General features: G+C 44.3%; 1 protein-coding gene across 3 annotated transcripts in view; it reads left to right on the top strand.

Annotated features, from left to right (window-relative positions):
• Window positions 1–26075, top strand: part of LOC147666724 (nucleus accumbens-associated protein 2-like) — a 418781-nt gene that overhangs the window by 216632 nt on the left and 176074 nt on the right. Inside the window, exon 3 of one of the 3 annotated variants that reach the window (XM_086948923.1) lies at window positions 14558–14614. The exons of the other annotated variants lie outside the window; for them this stretch is intronic. The gene's annotated coding sequence lies outside the window, so the exon portion shown is untranslated. The remainder of the gene's footprint in view (window positions 1–14557; window positions 14615–26075) is intronic. 3 annotated transcript variants of the gene reach the window in all.

The raw sequence follows: 26075 nt of genomic DNA, 5'->3' as shown, positions 1-26075 counted from the left end.
CTGTGAAGGGATCAAACCTAAGCCTAACCTCATTGACGCTATCAACTGCGCTCCCTCTCCTAAAGGGAAAGATGATGTTAGATCCTTCATTGGTTTAGCTGAATTTTGTTCTAAATACATTCCTAATTTTGCAACCAGAACGTATAATATTAGACAACTTTTGAAAAACAAAACTAAGTTTGTATGGTCTGTGGAGTGTGAACAAGATTTTGAGGACATAAAAAGCTGCATCACTAACATTGCTTCATTAAAAAGTTTTAATCCTGAAGGACAAACCATTATCACTACTGATGCCAGCATCAAGGGACTAGGTTCAGTTTTGTCAAGTTGGGGTGAATGGAAAAGAACAAATAGTGGCTTATGCGTCTAGGTCTTTATCGCCTATTGAGGAAAAGTATTCGACCATCGAAAAAGAAACCTTAGCATGTGTGTGGGCTGTGAATCATTTCAGAGGTTTTGTGTGGGGTACAAAATTTATTTTACGTTATGATCACAAGCCATTGCTCAGAGTTTTAACAACTGAAGGAACCATAAATACTTCTGCAAGAGTAGCCAGACTTGCCATCAAGTTGCAAGATTTTTGTTACAAGATGGAATTTGTACCTGGGAAAGAGAATTGCATAGCTGATTTTTTGTCGAGAATGCCCAAACAGCTTGTAGAATGTGAAGATGATTTGTGGAATTCTTTCCAAGTTGCATATGTGCAAGACCTGGAAGGTACTGGTATTATGAAAGCGAAGTGGGACGAAGAATATCTTAATGATAATGAATTAGCATCAGTGAAATCACATCTAGCTGGGTCCTGGCCGAAAAAAGTGGATAGTAAACATCCTTTAAAGTCTTTTTGGGAGGTCAGATTTGATCTAAGTATCAGGGAAGGTAATATCTGGTTTGGTGAAAGGGTCATTCCTCCCAAAACGTTGCGGTCATCTATCATGGCTTTGGACATTTTGGCATTGTCCGTTCAAAACTAACTGTTAAAACTTCATTTTGGTGGCCTGGAATGGATGCAGATATAGATAAATTTGTGAGGAATTGTAAATCATGTCAAGCTGCTGATAAATCTTTGGTGACGTGTAAGCCCCCTATGGGCACTATGGTGGAACCTAATTCACCATGGGAGCACACAGCTTTTGACATTATGGGTCCCATTGGTAATGACCAGAAGTATATTTTGGTGTTGATGGATCTTTTCTCAAGATGGCCGTTTGTAAAGATTGTTAATAAAGCAGATACTGATACTGTTTTACAATTTTTAGATAATTCTTTCACTTTAGCGGGTATTCCTTCTGTTTTATTAAGTGACAATGGCGTTCAGTTTATGTCCAGTAAGGCTAAAGAGTACTTTTATAGATTAGGTATCAAGCACAAAAACACTGCTTTGTATAATCCAAACAGTAACGGCATGGTTGAGCGCTTCAACCGAGTCATCAAAAACACCATTCAGATGTCTGCAAGTAACAAGGATTGGGAAACTCAGGTGTTAACAAGCATTGGAAATGCAATAGGTCTCGCACCATTAGAGTTAGTGCTTTTAGAATTGTTTATGGGTTTTTTTTGTAAATGTTTAGCATTTTTGTTTCCTGTAGCCAATGCTAAAGAATTACAAATAAAAAAAGCCATAAACATTTCTTAAAGCTCTAACTGAAATGGTCTGAGACCTATTGCACTGTGTGAGGGTGAGGGGTTGAGGGTGAGTGAGGGTGAGGGTGAGGGTGAGTGAGGGTGAGGGGTTGAGGGTGAGTGAGGGTGAGAGTGAAGGTGGGTGAGAGTGAAGGTGAGTGAGGGTGAGGGTGAGTGAGGGTGAGGGTGAGTGAGGGTGAGGGTGAGTGAGGGTGAGGGGTTGAGGTTGAGGGTGAGGTGTTGAGGGTGAGTGAGGGTGAGGGTGAGTGAGGTGTTGAGGGTGAGTGAGGGTGAGGGTGAGTTAGGGTGAGGGGTTGAGGGTGAGTGAGAGTAGTTCAGGCTGAGTGAGGGTGAGTGAGGGTGAGTGAGGGGTTGAGGGTGAAGGTTTGAGGGTGAGGGTGAGGGGTTGAGGGTGAGGGAGGGAGGGTGAGTGAGGGTGAGGGTGAGGGTGAGTGAGGGTGAGGGTGAGTGAGGTGTTGAGGGTGAGGGTGAGTTAGGGTGAGGGGTTGAGGGTGAGTGAGAGTAGTTCAGGCTGAGTGAGGGTGAGTGAGGGGTTGAGGGTGAAGGTTTGAGGGTGAGGGTGAGGGGTTGAGGGAGGGTGAGTGTGGGTGAGGGTGAGTGAGGGTGAGGAGTTGAGGGTGAGGGTGAGTGAGGGTGAGGGTGAGTGAGTGTGAGGGGTTGAGGGTGAGTGAGGGTGAGGCTGAGGGAGGGTGAGGCTGAGGTGTTGAGGGTGAGTGAGGGTGAGGGTGAGTGAGGGTGAGGCTGAGGTGTTGAGGGTGAGTGAGAGGTTGAGGGTGAAGGGTTGCCAATAGGTCTCGCAGTAGGAAAGTTGGAGCTATTACAATTGCAAATAGCAATGCCTTTTATTTTTGTTTTAATTTTAAAAACATAAAGGGCTTTGTCATTTACAAAACCAATAGCTCCAACTTTCCTACTGCGAGACCTATTGGCAACACCAGTGCTTGTTTTTTTTTTTAGTCAAAGCAACACACGCTCTTGCGTACATGCAGGCACACCACCCACGAGCATCTGACATCTCTGAGAAAATATGTAAGTACATTCATATTCTGTTCACAGTATGTTATGGTCAGGCATGTCTGAGGACATCTTAGGGCCAGGCATATGAAAGAACATGCATATGTTAAGGTCATGCATACATCTGAGAGGGTTCAGAATAAAAGACAACCTGTCTTCACGATCTTGGGACATCTACTGGGCACGTGACCTTCCTCATCGCCTCAACCCTCTGCATAGGGGCTAAATACAAACATCTAAGAATTAAGCAAGTGCAGGTCATGTTCATATGGTGCATAAAAGGGATGTCACATGGAGTGTGGCCTTAAGGCTGTGAAGTAACTGCTCTCATAGAACCAACATGTGTGCACATATAATAATGGGCGTTTTCAGGGTGTGGCAGAGGGGTCCCTCGAGGGCATTGTTCTAGGACCTCATACTTTCCACTATTTAATTAAAAAATGTAGGATCTCGAATTCACACGCACACAAATTAACACATTCCGCTTGCAGGGTGTTGAATTTGTGATAACTTAGGGATTGTGAGCGCATCCTGAGATGTATGACTTTTGCTTGAAATAAGATTACACACTGTCCTATTTTCACACAATGGTAGGCACTGGCTTTGGTTTGCTTCACTTTGATGAATGCCGATCTGAACGCAGTGATACAGAGCGAGTTGCCCGGGATCACACAACTGAGGCAGTTCCTCAGAAGACTGCCTCTGCAGCAAACCCCCTGACCGACACAGCGTAGATCTTGTTGCAGTGACAAACAGAGCTCTACAGACACGTCCCTGTATATCTGGCGCAGCGCAGTGCTGTGAATTAGATTACACAAAACGGAGGGGTGTACGCGTGATTGGGACAGTAAAAAATACAAGTGCTTTTAAATGACATATTTACATGAAACATAAAATGAGTATCATTGCGGCGGGTAACAGTAAACCTCGGTTATTCAGCGCCAAGAAGCTCCAGAGGTGAACGTGCAATTAGCAAACATGCATGTTACATTCACGTTTACATGCACGAGCAAATGAGGCGATCTGCCAAAAATGTAAAGATTTTTGTTGAACCTCGGTAGTCAGGAGTAAAACCAGCATCATCTCCCAGTCCCGCCACGTTCCTGCCCCCGAGCAAACCTCTTGCTGTAGCAGTGGCGCCACTCCAAGAGACCTAAGAGCAATGCAGGCAGAATGAGAGAAGACTGCCACATATCGGAAATGTAAGATTATAAAGGGACCGCGGAGCCGAATGGGAGATTTGACATGGCGTGCAAGCCAACTATTTCACTAGACGGCAGTGTAAGCGCCTCTGTCATCTGCAAACACCCCGCCCCCCAACAATCCCCTTTACAATCAAAGAAACCTAACAGTCTCTGTGAAGTCTGAGAGTGAGTCAGGGACGCATCACAGCATCACGGGCCATGAGAGACGGAACGCAGGGGTAAAATCTGCACGGAGCAGAGGCAGGGGAGAGGGGTGACAGGGCAGCATGTGACGGATGAGGGGCCCGCTAGCAGGGTAAGGCAGATGGAAAAGGAAGGAGAGAGGGGTGGAATAAAAAGGAAAAGAAAAAATGAGAAAGAGAAGCAGAGATGAATAACAATTGAGAAATAGAAAGAAACAAAAGGAAGGAAAGAAATAAAGAAGGAATGTGAAGAAAGGAACAAAGAAGGATGAAAATCGGTAATGTGGGGGAGGAGAGGAAAGAAAAAATAACGAAAGAAAAATAAAGAAGGAATGTGAAGAAAGGAACAAAGAAGGAAGAAAATCGGTGATGTGGGAGAGGAATGGAAAGAAAAAAATAATGAAAGGATAAAAGTGATAAGACGGAGGGAAGGCAGAGAAGGGGAGGGGGAGGAGAAATGCGACACCGTGTGAAGCAGCAGGGGCCTTTGAAGTGAAGCTAAGCTTCACTTCAAAGGTGTGGGAGGAGTGCTGCTACGGCCTGGGGGAAGCTGGCTGGGGAGGGGGAGGAGAAATGCAAGGTTAGGGCCCAAAAGCGGGTGCCTGTGGCCATGACTCGCAGTCTGCAATTGCTCGAAATAACCAAATCAGTACTGAAGAATACATCTATTTTCTGCCCTTTTGAAGCTCAACAAAGTGCAAAGTAAACAAAGTTACCGGCACTACACAGAACATCGGAACCCCTCGCGGCTGTCAGTCATAAATCAGACACTTATGCTATTAATAGGACAAGGGAACTGTGGCAGATGATGTCATATGTGTGCAAAATAGCATATGGAGGTAGTCGCGTCCCGTACGTAGTCATAGCAGTCGGTACAACCATTCGTGTGGAATACAGCCGTACGTGCATGACAGTGTGTGGTCAACCTCAGTGCATGACGCATAGGCACTGACAGACGCGGAGGGTCGCACTTACATATCTAGTGACATTGGACATCACGCACCATAAAGCTCTACCGGCAGAAATGGATGGCTGTATCTATACTACTGACCGTGGGATATTTCCTATGGATGCATCTGCGGCGATTGTCGGTTTGCAGATCCACCGCATGTCACCGCGCGCTCAGATTCTCCCACACAGCCGTCACAAAGCACAATATTTCCACGCACTTGCTTTGGAGAGCCATCCATGCACGCACCAAAAAAAGCACCCCAGCGTTATTAAGCGACGTTGCAGTTAGTTTGCCAGACGTGCTCATGGACCCATTACAAAAATCGTTTTGCTATAACTTGACTATAATTTTTGTATGCAATGTGACAAAGCCCACAGCGCTCTGCGTGATGATATGCTGGGTTATTGCTTGCCCCCGTTGTCTGTAGTATCAGAGGCATCCTATGTAATACTGATCATATTACACAGAGGGTCATAAAGTTATAGATTGTGTATGGCATTGTTCGTTGTGCCCTCATGGTGCGTCGTTGTGTGCTGGGGGGAGGGGGGAGGAGAAATGCGACGCGACATGGCAGGCAGGGGAGGGGGCGGAGCGGGGGTGTGGGAGGAGTGTGGGAACAGACGGCGAGGGGAGGAGAGTAGGAGGAGGAGAGTAGGGGAGGCACGGCCTAGCGGCCGTGCAATCAAGAAGTGAGGGGGCGGGAGAGTAGGCAAGGCAGGCGGCTGGGGGCATGCGCACGCGCTTTTAAGCTCAATGCGCATGCGCATTGAGCTTAAAAGTCACGGGCACTGCAAGGAATCGCCACGATTCCTTGCAAGTTGGACAAAGAGTGGATAAGCCCCCATAGTCTCGCTTGCTCGATGCGCATGCGCATCGACAGGCGAGACCTAAAAATGGTTTGGTCTTACAGAACTTCTATTTGTGAGGCCACAGGGTTTCTTCCTTTTGTTCTTATGCGTGGTAGAAATCCATGTACAAAATTGACTCCTGGGTGGTTGTTCAGATCTAATGTGGTTAATTGGTCTGAAAGTTTTGTAAAAGAAAAAAGTCAGGCTTCACACCTAAAGAGTAAAGTTTGGTATGATTCCAAGCATAATGTTAAAAATGTTGACGTTGTTGGTCAGTGGGTAAGAGTTAAAAAACCTAAAAAAATCCTTGAAGGAGGAAAGTCGTTTTTATGAGCCTATGCAAGTTGTAGAGATCATGAATAATTCTGTTCGCCTTACCGATGGACGGGTGTGGAATCTAAAAAGGATAGCTAAATGTTGTGATCCTTTGAATTCTCTTAACAAAAGCACATCTTCTGATCTGTTTGATTCTGCTTCTTTGCACTCTTTTAGCAAATCCTCTAATTTGTTTGATTTGGAAGATTTGATGTGCTCAACTTCATCTGAGTCTTCTAATGTAAATGTTTCTAATGAGGATGTTGTTAGTTCTAATTTAGCTGTTCCTAGTGTTTCGGGTTTAGCTAATTAAGATGTTTTGACAAGTTTGACAGTTCCCAGTGTTCCTGCTTCGAGTTGTGCTAGTCAGGAAGCATCCTACACCAACAGGAATTCTAGACGTGAAAAAAGGCCTCCAGTTTGGTTGGCTGATTATATTTCTGAAAGTTTTCCACTATAAAGCAAGATATATATATATATATTCGTTTTTTTTATTTTCTTTATTGTTTGTTCAAGAAAAGGGATGATGCTTGTTATAAATTATTTTATTGTTTTTTTGTTTTTGTGTTCCAAAGGGGATGTTATGTTCTGTAATATGTAATGTACCTTTAACTCCGCACATTCCACATTCTGTAGAACTGAGTGTACTGTGTTCCACTATCCTCTATGTTCTACATTTATTCAGTTGACGCTTACTGACTACCTGTCAGCTGTGTACCTGCTTGCTTAAGGGTGAAACCTATTCCAACCTACATTGAAGTGTTATTCTTCAATTCAACACAGTGGAGATCAAAATAACTGGAAGAGGAGTGATGGAGGAAGCAGGACGTCCAAAAAGATAATCAAAGTGTGAGCGAGTGGAAACATTAGATGTCATGTTTTAGTGCATTCATGGGTTGTGGGAGGCAAATGTGATGACAATTAAGCGTTCGATGATCCTAGAAGCAAAAAAGGCAGGAAATGCGAACAAAAAGCAAAGTGAATAATGAATTTGAACACTACAGGTGTGAGCGGATCACATATGAGAATTGCAAGTGGGGAAAGAGGTAGAAGTGGGCACGGAAGAAAGAGCAGAAATAAGACCAGATAACATACTTTATTTTGTAGAGGTTATGAAAAAAAAGCGCTAAAAGAATGACTCTGAGACAAGAAGGTGGGCAGGCAGGGGTATATATGTAAGTGAACATTAGCAGGGAAGTAGTTGGCAAGTCATCAGCAAAGATATAATTGTGAAACCAGAAGAAAAGATCAGGCCACCAGACGAGAACATGTAAAAGGAATCAAGTTAACATGTGTGAACCAACTCCTTAGGATGACATCTGGTGGGAAGGGAAGATGAGCAAGAAGATTGAAAAGAAGCAGCCGGAGAGTCCAGTGGAATCGGAAAGGATAGTGAACCAGAAAGCAATTGAAGTAAAAGCATAAATTGCCTGTCTGCTGCTTTTGGCAGGATTGACTAGAGAAAAGTGATATGATGCTTGTGCGCGTGTGTGTGTTTTAACATGCCCATTAGGAAAATTGTGGATGGAATGAAGAGTGGTCTTCATGGAATGAGCTGTTGAAAAATATATTGGGAGCAATGAAAATGAAAGTGCAGGTTAGATCAAAAAGAGGGTTTAGATTGAACAAATTGATGGACAACTTGGAAAGGGAAATAAGAGTGAGGGGGGCAGGAGTTTCAGGAGAATTAAGGGTCCACGATGGCCCATCTTCTACTCCTCTGTTGTGTCACCTTCCAGACCAGTAGTATTAGATGCTCTTTCTGCTACAGGGCCCCAGTAGGGTTGGAGCCTGACCTCTTGCACACAGGCCTGATAGATGCATCAAGGTCCATGGGAGGGAGAGCTTTACCAGTGTAATTTGAAACTCTGAAGGGAAGTCGATCTCGACCGTCTCGTGAGCTTGCAGTGTTGCAGTAACTGTCCTCTGAGACCAGTGGCTCCAGGTATGCCAGGGTCTGGATAGGAGAAGGGAGAGCACTGCTTTCCTGGTCACTCCATGCCAGGTCACGGAAGCAGGGTCCCTGCTCAGGGTGGTGAGCGTGGGCTTTGTGACTGCATTCAATAGAGATACCCTGTGACAGAGTCTTGAAACGTCTATTAGAACATTGGAATGTTGGGAGCTCCATTAAAGTCCATGGAGTGCTCCCTGCTTCTACGGGCCAGTAAAGGCCCGCGGGGCAAGGCCTCCGAGAGCTCGAGGGGATTTAAAGCCCCTCGAGCTTAGAGAGGGCTGCGTTTTATTTGTTAGAACATTCTGCCCTCTAGTGGCAGAATGTTAGAGGGTAGAATGTTCTAATAACCTTATAGCCCTTCATAGCAGGGCTATACTGGCTATTAACCCTTTCGCTGCGGCGGCTATTCCGCCGCAGCGCTAAAGGGGCGGGGCGGCCGCACGGCCGCCGCATGCTGGTGACAGAACCGCTCCGTCACCAGCTACAGTTGAGCTGTGCTGGTGACGGAGCGGTTCCGTCATGACCCGCCCCGCTCATTAAACCTGCCGCGCAGGCGCGAAATCAGCGCCGCGCAGGCGCGAAATCAGCGCCGCGCAGGCGCGGCGGCCGGGCCATGACGGAACCGCTCCGTCATCAGCACAGCTCAACTGTAGCTGATGACGGAGCGGTTCCGTCATCAGCAGGGGAGGGGTTAAAGTTCCGGTCCCTTGTTAAAGTCCCTCAGCGGTCCTTTAATAGCCGGTATAGCCCGCTATAAGGCTATATTACAAACAAGTCTTTACAGCTGTTTAACAAACTTCTAAGGAAGGAGAGTGCTGAAGAGACAGTGGTTAAGGAGTTCCAGAGTAGAGGACTTGATTAGAGAAACCCTGTCTTTATTAAGGCACAAGTTTAAAACTGGGAAAAAAATTGGGCATTGTTTTTGAAGTTTCATCACTGGAGGGGGAAAGGGGGGTACGGTGCTAATCAATTTAAATATGACGATACATTTTAAATAAGAGACTGTTTCAGACAGTCGTTAGTGAGTAATGATCATTTGGAAAGCAGCAAATCTGTCGGATCCACATGCTGTGCATTTTTCCGCAATCTAGTGCTTGAATCCAGAAATAATTGTTTTACATACTTTTCCAGCTGTGTGTCGATAGAATGCTGCCTCCTGATTGGTTACGCCGCTTCCTCCAGATTATATTTTGTACTTTTTAACAATATAAATGCCTTGCATATAATTTACTGGACGTTATTTTGTACTTGAGTGTTTTTATGCATTGCGCTTTTGACAATGGCCTTCTCTTGCGAGCCATCTCCTGCATATTTGGAATGTTTAAATGCTGACTTTCCGCAAGGTCACTGCTGCGCCGGCGCTTTCCTCCCACACGTCCGAGATATGCCCGGGAAGGGCTTCCTCTGCAGCTCTGGTTACAGTAAGGCCCACCGTGGGAGCCCTTGCAGGTGTCACGTGCTGGTGGATCTGTCTGGCTGCGCGTGGCGAATGCCACTGTCAGCATCTCGGAGACGGTCACAGCGGAGCCTCTGCCTCGAGTAAACTCCTGCTGTGTGCCTTTAACTTTTTAAACTATATACCGGGTGTATGAAACAGGGGGCTTGTCACATGCACATTATATGTGTTGCAATTGCATTTATATAGTGCTTACTACCCCAACAAGGTGTTAAAGCGCTTTTCTGTGAGTGGCACTCTACTCCGGAACCCAAAAAGAATGAGTGGTGAAATGGTAGAGGGAAATATGAAATTAATTTGAGCGGTGCACATGTGAGTCTGTTAATTCGATTGAATGAAACCACAAGGTGGCTCGTCCACTTAACTCTGAAGTCTTTCTAGGTTAGGTTCCATAGCGTGAAGTAGTTGCTGCTGCAGTGCGCTCAGTGGCATGAAGTGTGGACACTGTTTGATGGTGTGTTTTTGCACAGATCTGTCTCTTTGGGTAACGAGCTGGGCAGTGATGCTGCTGCCAGGGTGATGTTTGGGGCAGCAGATCCTATAAAACCATTACACAGGCTGTTTTAAGGAGTGTCATGTTAATTAGATGTCTGGAATAAAGTAATATCTATCTGTAAGAAGGGGCCAAGGACCCCAATGCAGGCAAGAAAAATGAGTCCTATCCCCTGATTAGGTAGTAAAAGCAGCTATCATTGGGTTCCCTCAGATCTCTGGGCCGTGGTGCCACTGCACTTACTGCACTGTTGAAAGCCATGTGCTGTGCAGGTTTGTGCCACTGAGCCCAGTGCGAGCTGCTTTGATCAGACTGTGTGTATGTGGGGTGCCTTTAATTTGCGTGGCTCACGGCCCAGTGGAGGTGAGATCCGAGCTTGGAGTCGCGAACCAAGAGCATACAGTAAATAATATTAAGTCCCATGTAGTAGGATTCCTTCATGCCAGCTGGTGTAGGAAATGGACATTGAGACCAGGGTGTGCTGGTCATGGAAAGAGAGATATTTAGCAAAGTCTGTGATGGCTTTCATTGGATGAACTCCAGTAATACATTGCTGTTTCAGATCTATTATGTATGTTTTCAGGCCTTTCCTCGTATTAAGTGAATTAACAGTAACATAACGTGTATTTGTAAAGCGCACGTTCACCCTAATAACAGATGTTTTTTGTTACCCAATTCCATGGTACTCATTGTATCGACCTCAGATGGATGAAAGGTTGAGTGCGCCTGACGGGATTTGAACCTGTGACCATGAGGTCAAACACAGGTCCCTGTAGTGGACGCATTTGTACACTGAGCCACCAGACAATGGTTTGCTGCTTTTGCCATCCAGGGGATATTCCCGTGAATGGACCGCTTGTCATGAAGGCAAATTTGAAGTGGGACTGTTTTTTTTAGTCATCCATGTTTAAGTTGTATTTTAAGTACATGATTTTGTTATAAATAAATATTTCCCTAAAAATAGCTTTTCCAAGCAATATAATCTTAATTTTAATGCAGGACAGAATGTAAAATTCCACAGACTGGGCTGTATTTCGCAAGTGAGGCTTCTTTTTACCCAAATACCCTTGGAAAATGTGTACATGTAGTAAATGTAGTACACTTGTAAAGCGCACAGCTGCCCCCGCAACGGGGCGTCCCGGCGCTGTATAATGCTGTGGAACCCTTCCTGGCTCTCCCTGTGAGATGCCCCTCCTGGGCACCCCCAAGGTGAAGCCAGGCATCCCAGTGTTGTTGGGGCCGTTGTGGAGATTAAGCAAGCTATTGCCCAGAGTTGCAGAGTGGGACCCATGCTTAGAGTAGGTGCTGAGGCGAGAATTATCGAGTCCGCGGACATTGGGCCCAAGACCCTGCCGCGTCGGGAATTGAACCCGATCCTGGGCCTGATCTCTGCTTCAGAGTCTGCCGCTTCTAACCAGTGAGCCACACTTCTCCGCCTTTGAGCTACACTTGTTTTAAGGCATCATTTTCTGTTAACTTCTGGTTTCATTGGAAAAGTGAACCTTCAAGCCCCAGTATATTTTGGTGCTGTTGGGAGTAAAACCAGAAGTGTTTGAAGGTCACCTTCATAAAATGGGCAGCTATGCGTCGAAGACAAGAGGATTTGAAGAATGATATCGTTTCAGACAGTCGTAATGCAGCCGTGTGGGTGAAAATAAGTGATAGATCAGTGACCTTTTGACCCATACAGTAGTCTAATAGGTCTGTGGAAGAGGTCTGTTGTTGGCATGTTGTCGTTTTATTACTGTATGACCATAAAGGAAACGTGAAAGAATAAGATGGTGTTTCTTGTGTGCAAAGTTTTCAAGTCTGTGATGCTGGGATCTCTTATTAGATTGTTTAAAACAAAAGTCAAACAGCGGGTCCTCTTCTGTATACAACGCAACATGTTAAGACCTAATCAAAATTCTCATCCTCAATAGGACTTTCAGCCAATGAAAATGCTTCTTTTGTGGTGCACAGTCACTTTTGTATTGCCGCAAAGGAACCATTCTGTGCTGCCACCTCCTGACCCAATGTGCACTGTGATTGGGTCCCAGTCTCCCTCATCCTACGAGCAAACACTAGGGAGAAAGAGGGAGATATGTCTGCATGGCAAACTCAATGTGTGTACGTTCAAAACATTTTCTTTGGCTGGTTTTGCCCATTATCACTGCACCAATCATTAGTTTGGTCAATTCTTCGATTGAAGCAGGTATAGTCCCACAGGACTGGAAACTGGCCATGGTCAAACCACTGATAAAAAAACCTAACCTTGACCTTGGAGACTTGTCTAACTATCGCCCCATTTCCCTTCTCCCAGGTATCAGTAAATTAGCAGAAACGTTTATAAACCGCCAATTGTCTTCATTTCTGGAAACTTTCAATCTACTCCATCCATCTCAAACAGGCTTCCGCCCCGGGCAAGGGATGGAGATGGCTCTCGTAAAGGTGGTTGAGGAGTCTAGGAGGATTCTGGACGCAGGTGGTAATGTGGCCATTATCCTCCTGGACCTCCGCGCCGCCTGTGATACGGTGATTCACCGTATCCTTTTAGCCCGCCTAAATAAGCTTGGAGTCTCAGGAAAGGCCTTCGCATGGCTGGAATCATTCCTTCAGGAAAGGTATTTCAAGGTTTTTGAAGGGGATTGCCATTCCTCCCCTGTACCTTTGCAGTGTGGGGTCCCGCAGGGCTCCTCCCTCAGCCCCACACTTTTTAATGTATATATGTCTCCCCTAGCTGAGAACTGGCTCCCTATGGGATCAAATTGGTCAGCTATGCCGACGACACGCAGCTCGTGGTCTCTCTGAACCAAGCAGAGCTGTCCCCCCACGAACCTGAGTGTCTGTCTGGAGGAAGTAGCCAGGTCGATGTGTCAGTCCCACCTCAAACTCAACGGTGAGAAGACCGAACTTATGTTATTAGGCAGGCAGGCATCATTCAATGCCCCCACACTATGGCCACCCTGTATGGGTCCTGGTCCTCCCCCCAAAAGTGAAATCAAGAGCCTGGGACTTTGGTTAGACAATGATCTCTCGTTTAAAGTACAAGCCAGGAAAACAGCAGCCACTTGTTTTGGCCTGCTAAAATCTATACGCAAAATCCTTCCCCAGTTGCCTGATAAAGCTAAAAGAATTTTAGTTCAGGCCCTGATCTTATCCAGGCTTGACTATAGAAATGTGATCTACCTGGGAGCCCCGACTTCGGTGATCTGCAAGCTTCAGTTGGTCCAGAATTCTGCGGCGAGACTGCTGACGAGCACTAACCATCGCTCCTCAGCCAAAGCAGCGCTTAGATCTCTCCACTGGCTACCGATAAAAGAACGGATACATTTCAAGGCCCTCTGTATCGCCCATAAAAATCTTCAAGGCAAAGGTCCTCCAATTTTCACCAACCTTATCAGACCCTATAAAACTCCCAGAAACTTGCGGTCCAATGACCTCAATTCCCAGAATTAGTAAGTCTTTCTCCGGAGGTCGCCTCTTTTCTTACAATGCATCAAAACTGTGGAGCTCTCTGCCTCTCTCCCTTCGTCAGGTACCCAAACTCCTTACTTTCTGCAAGAAACTAAAAACATGGCTTTTCCCGGAAACTATACAATTAAGATTACTCAAGAGCAATCTCAGACTTTCTGCCTTTCCGTGATTCCAAGCGCTGGGATGCTCCCGGGTAGCCATGCGCTATAGAAGAACAATTTTCATTTCATTTCGTTGGGCTTACCTTTCAGCAGAAGCAATGGGAGGAGACCGGACGGTCTTGTCTAAACCAGCTGCTTTAGAGGAAAATAGCTGAGTAAGCCATTTCAGATGACAAGTAGCTCCCACAGTGTTCCCTATAAGTGGTAGGGAAGCGGCTGCTAACAGTCTGTTAGCAGATACAATGGCAATAAAGGACAATAATAGCTATTAATTACCCCCTTACCCTGTTAAGCGCGGTCACCTGCGTCTCGGGCCCATAACTGCAGGAAGGGTTATTAACAGTTGTTATTGACTGCAGGTCCAGGAATTAACTCATGGGTGAAGGAGTGACAGTCTTCTCTAGTTCACATAAGTGTTTCAAGTTACCACTTAAAACTCCGCTGAACTATGTACTCTACTGAGAAATGGTTTCCAGTTGCGAGGCATTGTGAGGTTCATGTATTTTCCGTTATTCAGTCGCAATGCTACCTTATTGTGATCTTTGGGCCACTCCTACATCTTCCCTCTTGCAGTGGGTGATGTGGACAACTGTTTTGGATTTGCAGCCAAACAACCCTTTAACTTGGTTTCTGTTGGGCACTAGGAGGGATGTTGACCTGCAGAACCATCCAGGTTCTCTCTTCCTTGCATTCATAAGGAGAGGACCCATCTTTAGTCTGTGTTTGCGTTGTTAGTAGTGTTATGGGTTCTCTGAGGTTGAACTCTGTTATAAGTAGAAGGGCAAATAGTTAGCTTGGTTGTGCACACTGTGTTAGCAATGGGTATAGGTCCATGATTATATTTCTTCAAAACAGTCTGTTTCTCCTTTTTTCACAGATGCGGTTTCCTGTGTATTTTCCTGGCACACGCTAATTGCCTTGCATAGTGACCCTGGTAAGGTAAAACATATTTTTGGTGATCTCATCTTTGTCAAAAATAGATTTTTAATATCTGGTGATCATAGATTACATTGTCTGAGATATGAAAAACTTTGTCTGCACTAAACTGATCTAGATTTTTTTTTCCATCATTGGGTCTTGTCCATCTCTCTAACTGCAGCTAGAACTCGTCCTTGAAGCTTTATTGATCAGTTCCGCTGGTTTTGTCATCATCTGTTCTTTTCTGCTCTAAATGTTGTTATTCAATGTTTTTTAAAAGGATAAAATAGAGTAAGAATGAACCAATGTTTCTTAATACTAGACAAACCACTAGCCTTTACTGTATTAAAACACAGCATGCATTAGCTGTATCCAGATGTACAAAGCATTTTTGCAGCCTCAAATGGCGCGATTCGCAAAAGGCTTTTTCAAATTTGTGATTCGGCATTTGGAAGGGCCTTGTTTTGGGCGTCACTTTCAAATACCAAATCAGTATGAATTACTGTTCTGCAACTGAATTCCAGTAGCAAAACAGTAATGCTTTTATCACCAGTTTGAAAGTTGTGGTAGCCCATTCACAAAGGGAAAGGGGCACCCCTCGGCAGCACTTCCTCTTTTGAGAATGTTAAAAAATATTTCCCATGGACCGCCATCTACAATTTCAAGATGAAACTTTAAAGTTTCTTTTTAAATTTAAAATATATATATATATATATATATATATATATATATATACATACCAAGTTGTGGCTGTTCCCCGAGCCTCTGATTCGGCGGGCACACGGCAGGGGTAGCCACCCCCTTCAATAGCAACACAGTCTCACCGGCGTGATCCCTCCTCCAATAGCGGAAAGAAACAACACAGGAGCCGTGGCCTCTATTCCTGGTGCAGTTTATTCAGAGCACAACGTCAAACGCGTTTCGGAGTAGAATCGCTCCTTCTTCACGGGCAAGAATGTGAGTTTCAATAATGATAATAAAGTAAATATATATATATATATATATATATATATATATATATATATATATATATATATATATATATATATATATATATATATATATACATACATACATACAGGCCACCATCTCTGTGTTGGCTGCGATTTCTAAAGGGTAACAAATTGTGACCTATCATTAATATTCATGAGGTAGGTTGATTTTCAACCTACTAGGAATCACTTTTCGGGAATAAAAATGCTTCATACATTAGGAATGCCAGTTACCTAATTGTGATCTGGAGCTATTCGAAATTAGGAAATTGGTATTCTTAATGTTTGTACATCTGACCCTCATAGTCACACCCAGTAACAAGCGGAGATGAGTGGGAGTTACCTTCGACTAAAAACTCCTCTTGTACCTGGTATCAAATATGTGTCTAGCCTCTACTACTGTCAGGATAACCGACTACTTCTCTTACGATTTCTTCGCGAGAGAAGGGACGAAGGGGCTCTACTCTGACATTTTTCAAGTCACTCAAAAATTCCCACTCCATGGGTCCCGGAAATGGCAGTCAGGATGACACCTAGACATAAACCCTGGAGCTGAATCTTTCTCTCTACAATATTTCTGCTGATGTCATAACTTACTTTCTGCTTCACCTACAAATCTATGCACGCGTAACTCACAGACCACAATTGCGACGTTGGACTGAAGAACTCTTTTCAATCTCACAAGCAAGTCTAAGGTTCTTAAACATGCTACAGCTCTAAAGGGGCAAGCAGCTTTACTGCTAGGCCAGATGGTCAGGGGCGCTCTGCTGCAATCACTTCGCCTAGGCTGATTCTGATGTGTGCCCACTCCTCCAATCAGGGTGCCTCTGTAGTTGCAACCCTCAACTTTTAGGATTCAGATGTGTGCACACTCCAATCTAGGTGCATCTTAGCGGGATTTATGTTCCATAATTCTATAGTAGAAGTCTTTTAATTACTATCTACTACTTGCTACCGAAGCATTAGACTCTTAGTTGCAATATTGCACATTTACTGCACGCCCCTTCCTTAAAAGGATACTACTACGATTTCGCAGGTTCCCTCGCTGTGTATTGAGTTTCTGAAATAGATTACATTTTAGAACTGATCTCGGTTCTTAGCATTACTCTCCAGCACTCGGACCCTTTCTCCATAGCCGACATAGGCCTGGCCACTCCTGTCGCACTGTCTGTGAAACGTGCCCTCATTCTCACGTTTTCTCTACCTCGCTCTTCCTCTCTGTCACGTATTAGGGCACTCTCTCTAGTTTGCTCCTCAAGTTTCTCATGTTTTTATGGACTCTGTGGTTGTAGCCCCTTCGATGCTCATGACGAGCTCAGCTCGTCATGCAGCACAGTGCTCGTGTGCTCATGACGAGCTGAGCTCGTCATGCCCACACCCGTTTTAATTGTGGTCCAGCACAGGAGGGGAAATTTGTAAGCAGCGATGTGGGTAGAGTTGCCAGATGTAGTGGCATTAACGTTTTCTGTGACTACAGACAGGCAGCGCACGCATTAGAGCCTTTTTGGCTAGGTTTGCACTGTAGAAATACCATATACACACGTACATACACACATACACCAGAGGAGCCATTTTCAAGGGTATCAAAGACAAACCAGATCTCTGCTCGCCAAGTAAGCCAGCTTCGGAATTTAATTAAGAACTCCAGTTTCCATCTATGGCCCTAAAATAAATGAAAACATTGAAATTGGGAGCTCGGCTGAAGACAGTGAAGTGGCTCCGGGTCAGTAGTGGCTGGTACAGACCACCTCCGTCCAGATGCAAAGGCTTGTCTTTGTTTCTCCCTATTTATGTTAGAATTTCTACCCTAAGAGAATGGACTGCTCTGACCGCATTATAACTCTTCCCGGTGAGGCAATACCGGTTGTTAAAGGCCTTAAACCTGGTAGGCCGTCTCTGCGGCTTCAGCCCAGAACTCTGGTTTGGGGCTTCTAACAACCATTATTGCACTGTATAGCAGGGTATGATGTTTAATTATCAGTCATCCCCAAAGAAAGAAGAACCCATCCTTCTAATACGAAAAGTCTAAATCGAAATACACCAATGAAGACTGGGTTCAAATATTTAGGTGCACACCATGCCACTGAATTATAGCAAATCATTGTGTTCCAGATCTTTAAAGAACATTTCCTTTAGGGGTGGGGGGGGTTCTCATCCACCATCGTAGGGCATTTTTTAGTCCGCATAAATATCTAGAAACACAACTCTTGGTAGCTTGTAAGGTCTGAAAAACACAATTTGAGACAGGAGTTTAGTGATCCTCTTTGATGTGGTTTGTCTCCTAGGCAAGGCAAGAGTTCCACTTTCCTTTATATTGAGGATGTAGTAGGCGGGAGGTAGGCAGGGTAGATGCCACAATACAGGAACGTGCAACACCCCTCTGGGTCTTTGTGCAGGAGGCAGGGCCTCAAGTGGGTAGGGTGTAGGCATTGGTTCACTTGAAAGATTGTGCAATGGCAAAATCTACGGCAAATGTGTTTTTTTCTTTTAAAGGTCTCCCACTTAAAAAAATAAATATATCACAGATCTATTCTCCACAAGTGCTTGCGATAATCCCTGAACTTCGGTTGCAGTTGAGCGTCTGAAAGCGCCTTATTTCTATTTTTGGTGTCACTATAGATCACAACCTATTACATTTTTGTTATTTATTTTTTTGTTGGATGCTGACAGTGGTCCTTTAATTATAAGTTTGTAATATATTATGACTTTCATTGAATGCCATGTGTCCGGGTTATGGAATACACAATGCAGCCACCTAAGGTGCTTTAATTCAGTATGTGTCAGTGCAGTTATTCAGGATTCACAGGTTACCAGGAAACACAGCTAGTTTGGAACAGAAATTCCAACGCTTTGAGTACTCTGAACACAAGCTGTTGGCATGAAGACAGCCACATCGGCAGAGAGCATACTCTAGCGCAAGTTTATGCCAAGTTCTTGTGCAATCGAAACAAATCGAGCTTTATCAAGGCGTCTTGCAAACAGTGATAGCGTATTTACTGTAGCGCAGCTATGCAAACGCTGCTGCCTTGGCGGCATTGTCCCAAAGTGTTGACATTTCTGTGTTGATAATAGACTGATACCGTTGCTCTTGAAAAAAGTAAAGTAACCCAACAAGTTTGTTCGGCCTGCATTCTCCTCTAGAATGTTAATCCCATGTGTAGCATCTGAATGTAGTGAATAGCACTCTTTCACCACCGGTACGCTCTAGTCGGAGGGTGGCACCAGACTCTAAATGCTGAAGTATTTCTAAATTCTTAATTAGCCAAGGAAGACCATTAGTTTCAGTTGTAGCTCTTCTGATAGTATTGATTTTAGAAATAGTTCACACTTAGAATATTCTGCTTTGTTTGAGCAAGGTGATTTTCATGCAATGAATGAATCGAGGAACGCTATGCCAGAGGCCTTTGTGTTTTACAAATACACGTCATTAATACACCCCCAGTCTAGCACAAATCAGTGAAAATATTCCATACAACACACACACATCTTGACCTGGCGCCAAAATAAACCGCATCAATTAAACCCTTATGCGTTGAACATTTCCTGACTTCACTTTGGACCTTTAAACTTTTTGTTTAGATTTTGCATTGATATTAAATGAGTCATTTAACTTTTCTGTTAATTTATTGACCTTTCCTCAATAGTCTTCTCCAAACCTAAAGAATTTTCTAGAAGAAATATTTTGTCTTGATAGAAATAATCTAATAATACTAGGTGACTAACTCTTTCGTAAAAGCTTCAAAAAGATGACCGCTTTTCAACTTCTGCCACCCATTTGTCTGGTTGCTTACCTAACCCTATTTTATCTAATTGGGACTCACTTGAAGTCCAAAACCCTCTGCCTCCAAGTTAAGCTGCTCATTTTACAAACCCATTCTGTTTTCCAGAGAGACCCATAGTTATTAACATGTGTAGTAATAGCTCGATTTAGGGTGCAAATGGAAAGCCTTCTGCCTACCTTCCATTGGAAAAAATACCTTTGGGAAACTCTATCTATTTGATTGTAAATTTTGTAATCTTAGTTTGACACTCAGTTGGCTTAATAGTTCCATTATTCAGCCTCTTGATGAATTATGACCTCCTAAATCCATAAAAAAATCCGGACATAAGAAAATAAATCAATCGTTCTTTGATGATCTTTATAAAAGTGAGTAAGACATTGGCGTCATTCATGTGATCCTCTAGTGAAAGTACATCAGAAAAATCATCAGCTATGGCAATGATACGGCTATGTATAACCGCACAGTGGCTTAGTCCGGAGGCTCCTACCTTTTTCAATTGGAGAGCTAGGATGTTAGCCTGGCATAATTTGGAGTCTTCTGTCTATTTGTTAAGGGGACGAAGGAGGCGTCAGTTGTCCTCTAAGATTTGGGCCCTCTTTGAGTAGTGGTCTTCGCTCAGAAGTATTTGTTTTCTCTTATTTTGCCCTCCTTTTTTTAAAATTAAATGTAATAGGTATTGATTTAATTTCCCGTATATTCTCCACTGTCCTTAATCTCTTTCCTTTTTTTCTTTTTAAGACAAATGTTATTGTTGCTTGATTTAGATTTATGTGTTTATGAATATTGTTTCCACGACTTGGTATATCTATGGGTCATGCATTTTTTTGAAAAATAAAGTAAAAAAAAAAATCTGTGCATAAAAACTTTACCAGTCCCTAACGACAGCCTCAAATTAATCTAAAGAATGATTCCAAATTGCAAATGAGTAACATGTCCTCCTGGCAACTAAAACTGATACTATCCTATCTTTTGAACTTTGGGAGCATTTGTCAAGGGAAAATGTAAATGAAGACATTAACCACCGAGTTGGATAGATAAACTTGCACAAAACACATAATTGCCTTGAGGAAAGAAAATGATACAAGAAGTGAACTTCACTGCATTAATTATATAAAGTTGCTCTTCAGGTTCGTTATCCGATCCCTGCCCTGCCCAATATTTGCAACAACTTCTGTCTAATGTGGGTACAGTACTTGCCTTGCTCCCTCAGGCTGGAAAGAAGCAATAGTTTGTCCACTCTTGAAACAAAATCTTCAGTAGACCATTTGGAACATGGAAACTATAATCCGATTTCATTTCTGCCTTTCCTATCTAACCTGCTTGAGAACTTGTGTGTTCAAATACAAGGGCATGTGGAGTTAAATCTACTTCACAACCATGAAGCCAACTTTCTCCTAGGGCCCAGGTATGATACTGGTGTTCGTCTCTGTATTACACACCCTCAGAAAAAGATGTATGCCTGAGGTCCCGGGTTTCTAATTGTTTAGCCTTTTTTATTGGGGGTGAACCCTCCGTGCCCTTCAAGATGATCAGACTAGTCTGTCGCACCAGGAAAATACAGAAATATTCCACTGGCACTTCAGAATTGCAAATAATGTTTTTTTTTTCAACAGTTTAAATGAAAACACAGTGCAGTAAAATGATTCCCAAGTTAGCCCCTTCTTCTCCTGGCTAGTTAGAGAGAAGCTTCTACAATACTCGTGAAGGTTTATCTTTTGCAGAAAGTATTTGATTTTGTTTTAGATTGTTTTATGAATGGGGATTTAAAACTGCCTATGAAAAAATTGTTTCAAAATTGTGTAAAATGCAGATTTCTGCACCATTTCAAAATGTGCCTGCGGGAAGAGCCCTCAATTAGCTAGATTTAGGTTAGCAGTCTTTGCCTGCATGCTCTGTATTCTCATCACTGTCTACCTCGCTTCTTCAACCCTGATCTCCTCTTTTGTCTGTGTCCCACTCCCTTTCTGTTCTAACACCCGCCTATGTGATGTGCTTCAAAGACTTTGTACTTCCTTCCTGTCCATGCATACATCTTTCCATCCAGTATCTACAACTCCTTCATGTGAAACAGAGTGAGTGGGTAATGGCCTGCCCTGTGAAATAAAGGGCAGACTGACAGGTTGGGGTTTAACAGAAAAACGGCATGGTCAGAAATGTACAGTGAGTAGCTTGACAGTGAATAGGTAATGGATGTTAGAAGCATTTAAATGAAATGGGTTTGCATGTGAAATTTACCCATATCTCTACCCCTATTTAAAATGGATTCATTCGAACCATGCACAACTCACAAAATGTGCTTTTTTAGGTCTTGCAGACCTAGCGCTGGAGTGCGCGTGCGCTCCTCGGTCTGCAAGGCTTATTATGATCGAAAGATTTCAGAAGGGGACTTGAAGTCCCGCCCAGCGTTCCTATTGGCTGGTGTCATCATTTATGCTAAACGCTGGCCTCCGATTGAAAACGAGGCTTTTTTGTTACCGCCCTGTCTGCTTCTCGGACGCCCATCTATACCGGATTGTTTGCTTGTGGCGTGATACGGTCTCCTTTAATTACAGTCGGTAGCACTATTTGTTTCATTTGCGTAATGGTTGTTTTAAACTGTCATTTGTTTTGTTATATTTGACTTCGCTGGGACCGCATTGGGTCTCTTGGAGGGTGAAAGATGATGGTGCATAACGGAAAGTTTGTTCTCGCGTTCACACTACAGCACTTAGAGTATTTTAAAGGGAGTCGCCTCGATTGTTCCTGCATGGATCACGTTTCTGTGACTGTTTTGGTTTATGCTGTTGCTCGTGTCCTGTGACCCTACTTTTGATTAGTACTGCTTGTTGTCCTTTCGATCACTAGAACAGGCACCTTTTTCTATCTGCTTGTCAAGGTTGGGGCCCCCCCTCAGCCGAGTATATAATTGGGGTCCTCACACAGCCAAAATACTTTCTGCGGTCCTCCGAGCGTACATTTTAGGGGTTCTCGCCATTGCTTGGGGTCGTGGGATGTAGTATCCCATAGATCAGTAACCAGTATTACATTTGAGTCCCAACCTCCAAGGAGGTACGTTGGGTCCTGGGGGTCGAAATAAAAACACCCTCGGTGCTCTCCTGCGGACGTGCTAGAGGTGGTAGCTACCGATCGGCGAGGTAGGATGTGTCGTCTTTAAGATAGCGCAGCGTGGGTGCAGGAGCACTGCGTAGCTCCTTGAAGCAGCGAGGTGAACTAAGTAGAACATTATAAAGGCACTACTATAGACCTCTGAGACCCTACTTAATTTTAATCGGGTGATCCCCCCCTAAACGAAGAATAAACGTTTGTGGAGTTTTAATATTGGGGTCAAGGTTTGCTAATGTTTAGCGCTACAAGGCCATAACAGGGGTGAGCTATAAATATAAAATAGTATCTAACTGGTTGTGCAGTGCTGGGGTTGGGCAGCAGACTGCGGGATTTGAGGGAGGGAGGGAGATTGGAGTTCTAACGTAGTTTTTTCACTCTTTGGGGCGCACACACAACAGAATCGTCTGTTCTAGGTGTGACATGGAGATGCACTTTTCTGAGGGTGGAGAGTGACTTTATACTAAACCCACGCACTGGTTCTGTGTATGGCGTGGTAGCAAGGCTGGGATTGATGCTGTCCCATGTCTCCCTTTTGTTGTTTAGGAGCCCAAAGAACATAAGTGGAGGTGAAGTATTAATTCCCGGGTTTTTATGCTGAGGGTGCGCCCCCTTCCAGCACTAGGTTCTAATTTTTTGGGGTATCTGAGCAGGGCTCCCTCTGAACGCTGTTTTGCTGCTGCAAAGGTGATTTATGAAGCCTAGTGGTTCTACGTGACTGGCCCATTGCAGGTATCTGGTCGCACTGGTACTGCAGGTCTGTGCTACAGTGGGGACTTATCATGGCGCCAGCTGCGGATCTCCGTGATGTGGGGGAGGGGGGGGGGTCACATAAGAAGTGAGGGGCGCAGGCCAACTGGGAGCCCAAAGCAGCTGTGGCCCGTGGCACATTGTCAGGCCAGGCCCATACGGTGCACAGCGAGTGCAGCGTGCAAGTCTGACCACTAAAGATGGTGTTCGAGGCGCTGTGCCGCCCCCTCACCCCCCTCAAAATGGGGAGAAGGGGGGGGGGGTGACACAAAATTGTGCATTCGACAACACATACATTTAGTCTATTATACTGACTTTTACAGCCTAGTAAATGATAACTTTACAGTGCACCCGGATGCTGCATTCTTTATTAGGGCCATGCAATGGTTCCTCGCAAACCAGTGGAGTGTGTCGGAGCATCTTACATCAAAATACTAAAAAATGTATGTGGAATGGTGTATATGTTGCAAAAAGACACGGGACACTACAAGGTGTAGAATTCACATGTCATCCACTCACACGTTCGGGTTGAGTTTAATAATAACAAGCATTTGAATGCAATAGGTCATGCATTTACTCAAGTTTAAGCTATTGACATTGTAAATGACAATGCCTTTTATTTATGTTTGAAAAACTAAAACATAAATAAAAGACATTGTCATTTACAATGCCAATAGGTCGAACTCGCATAAATGCGAGACCTATTGTATTGCAAATGCTTGTATAATATTAATGTCACATTTGTTTCCGAAACATTGTTGCAGTGCATTATATGTTACCAATATTGACCAAGTCTAGCCTTCTTCAATAGAATATTATAATTAGTTATTACTCCCCAAGTGTTTAATCTATTGGCTGTTTAGAGCAGACGGTTTGGTTTTACTTTTAGATATATTTACTTTTTAAAATATGTTTTGTAGTTTATATAAACCATATAAACTTATGATGTATTCAGGAGATTCTGGTTATATCCTTTTTTCAAATTCATATAAAAACACATTTAAAGATTTAATACCTAGTTTCACAGCAAACATATTCTTATAATCATTAAGCTACAATTTCTGTCCAATGCAGTCATCTCGTCTGTTCTTACCCAGAATGGGATTATCGATCTTGTCAATGCCCCGAACGTTCACCCTAATGAAAAAGGACCAACATCTCACAGGGCTTGATAGACAGCCATGCCCAAAAGAGTGGTCATCTTAAAATAAATCACAAGAATGTGTATTATCAAACCAATTGTCACATTTCCAAATGTGTTTTATGGGAATGTTAAAAAGGACGCATACTACCTTTTATTACTCATGTTACAAGTTTTTTTGGGTGGTGTTTGTTTGAATAAAGTAATTGAAAATGTAGTCTGTTTGCGATTTACATTTACCCTTGTATGTTTAACCTTCTGCAAAATCTTTGGGATACAGGGGAACGAAAGTGTTGGAAAGTGATTTGTAATGCTGGAGACTTTGTGGTCCAAGAAAAAAAAAAGAAGGCTGAAGACTGGGAGGGCCTGGTGGCCCCTTCCAGATATCAACTTCACTATTTTATATTCCCTTTGAATTTCTCAGGCGTCAGACTGGATCTGGAAGATTTTTCTTCGAGCAGTACCCCTGCACCCTGGTAGGTGCGGTCGGTCAGCACCATGTGACGCAGGCACCATCCTCTCTGCTGTTGTGACGTCCGTGTTGCCTATATAATAGGCATCACCTCAGCATGCTGATGTCCATTCTCTTCTTTCCGCAGCAGACTACAGTGGATCTCCTCCGTTCGCAGGGGTTCACGATCAACGTGCCGAAGTCACACCTGACTCCCTCTCAGATGCTCCCTTTCATCTGAGCTGTTCTGGGCACAGTGCAGTTTCGGGCCTATCCTCCCGAACAGCGAGTCCAGGATATTCAGGCTCTGATGCCGATGTTTTAGCCTCTATCCTGGATGGATTTCAATGTAAATGACTGAGGCTGCTGGGCCACAAGGCCACCTGCATCCTGCTTGGGACACATGCCAGATGGCATATGTGGGCTCTGCAGTGAGACCTGAAGTTCCAGTAGGCACAGCATCAGGGGAATGTCTCCGACATGGCCCAGATCTCAGAGGCAACTGTGCAGGACCTGAAGTGGTGGCTGACCAACCCCGATTGGGTCACTGGCAGACCCCTCTCTCTTCCCCAGCCAGATCACACAGTGACCGATGTCACTTCTGGGATGGGGCGGCCATCTGGAAGAGGTGGCGATCAAAAGACTCTGGTCTCTGGCGGCATTCAGACTCCACATCCGCGTGCTGGAGCTCTGAGTGATTCGCTTGCCATTGAAAGCCTTTCTTCCTTCAATCTAGAGAACGCTGGTTAAAGTTTTCACAGACAACAACACTGCAATGTGGTACTGCAACAAGCAGGGCGGGGTGGGGTCGGGGACCCTTTGTCATGTCTTAGGACATGGGTGGACCAGCAGGGCATATCCCTGCTGGTTCAACACCTGGCGGGTTCTCTGAACACCAGGGTGGGCAGGCTCAGCAGTCAATGCCTAAGGGATCACAAATGTCATTCCATTCAGAGGTACTGCAAGGTCTTTCTCAACAGTGGAGAGAGCCTTGGTTAGATCGGTTAGCCTCTGTTGAGAACGCGTAATGTTAGCAGTTTTGCACGTGGGAGTTTCCAAAGCAGCTCTCGCTCGGAGACTCTTTTAGTCTTGAGTGGCGCTCGGGCCTCCTGTATGCCTTTCCGCCTATACTACCTCTGCCCAGAGTGTTTAAGAATATCAGAAGTGACTGTGCCCAAGTAATTCTTGTAGCTCCGGACTGAGCATGGAGAGTCTGGTATCCCGAGCTTCTCCAGTTGAGCATCGATCCTCTGATCAGG

The sequence above is a fragment of the Lissotriton vulgaris genome, unplaced genomic scaffold (genome assembly GCF_964263255.1).
Source record: "Lissotriton vulgaris unplaced genomic scaffold, aLisVul1.2 SCAFFOLD_334, whole genome shotgun sequence".
In the NCBI taxonomy this organism is placed as follows: domain Eukaryota; kingdom Metazoa; phylum Chordata; class Amphibia; order Caudata; family Salamandridae; genus Lissotriton; species Lissotriton vulgaris.
The sequence above is the reverse complement of the archived record's forward strand: the minus strand, read 5'-3'. Positions and strand labels throughout refer to the sequence as shown.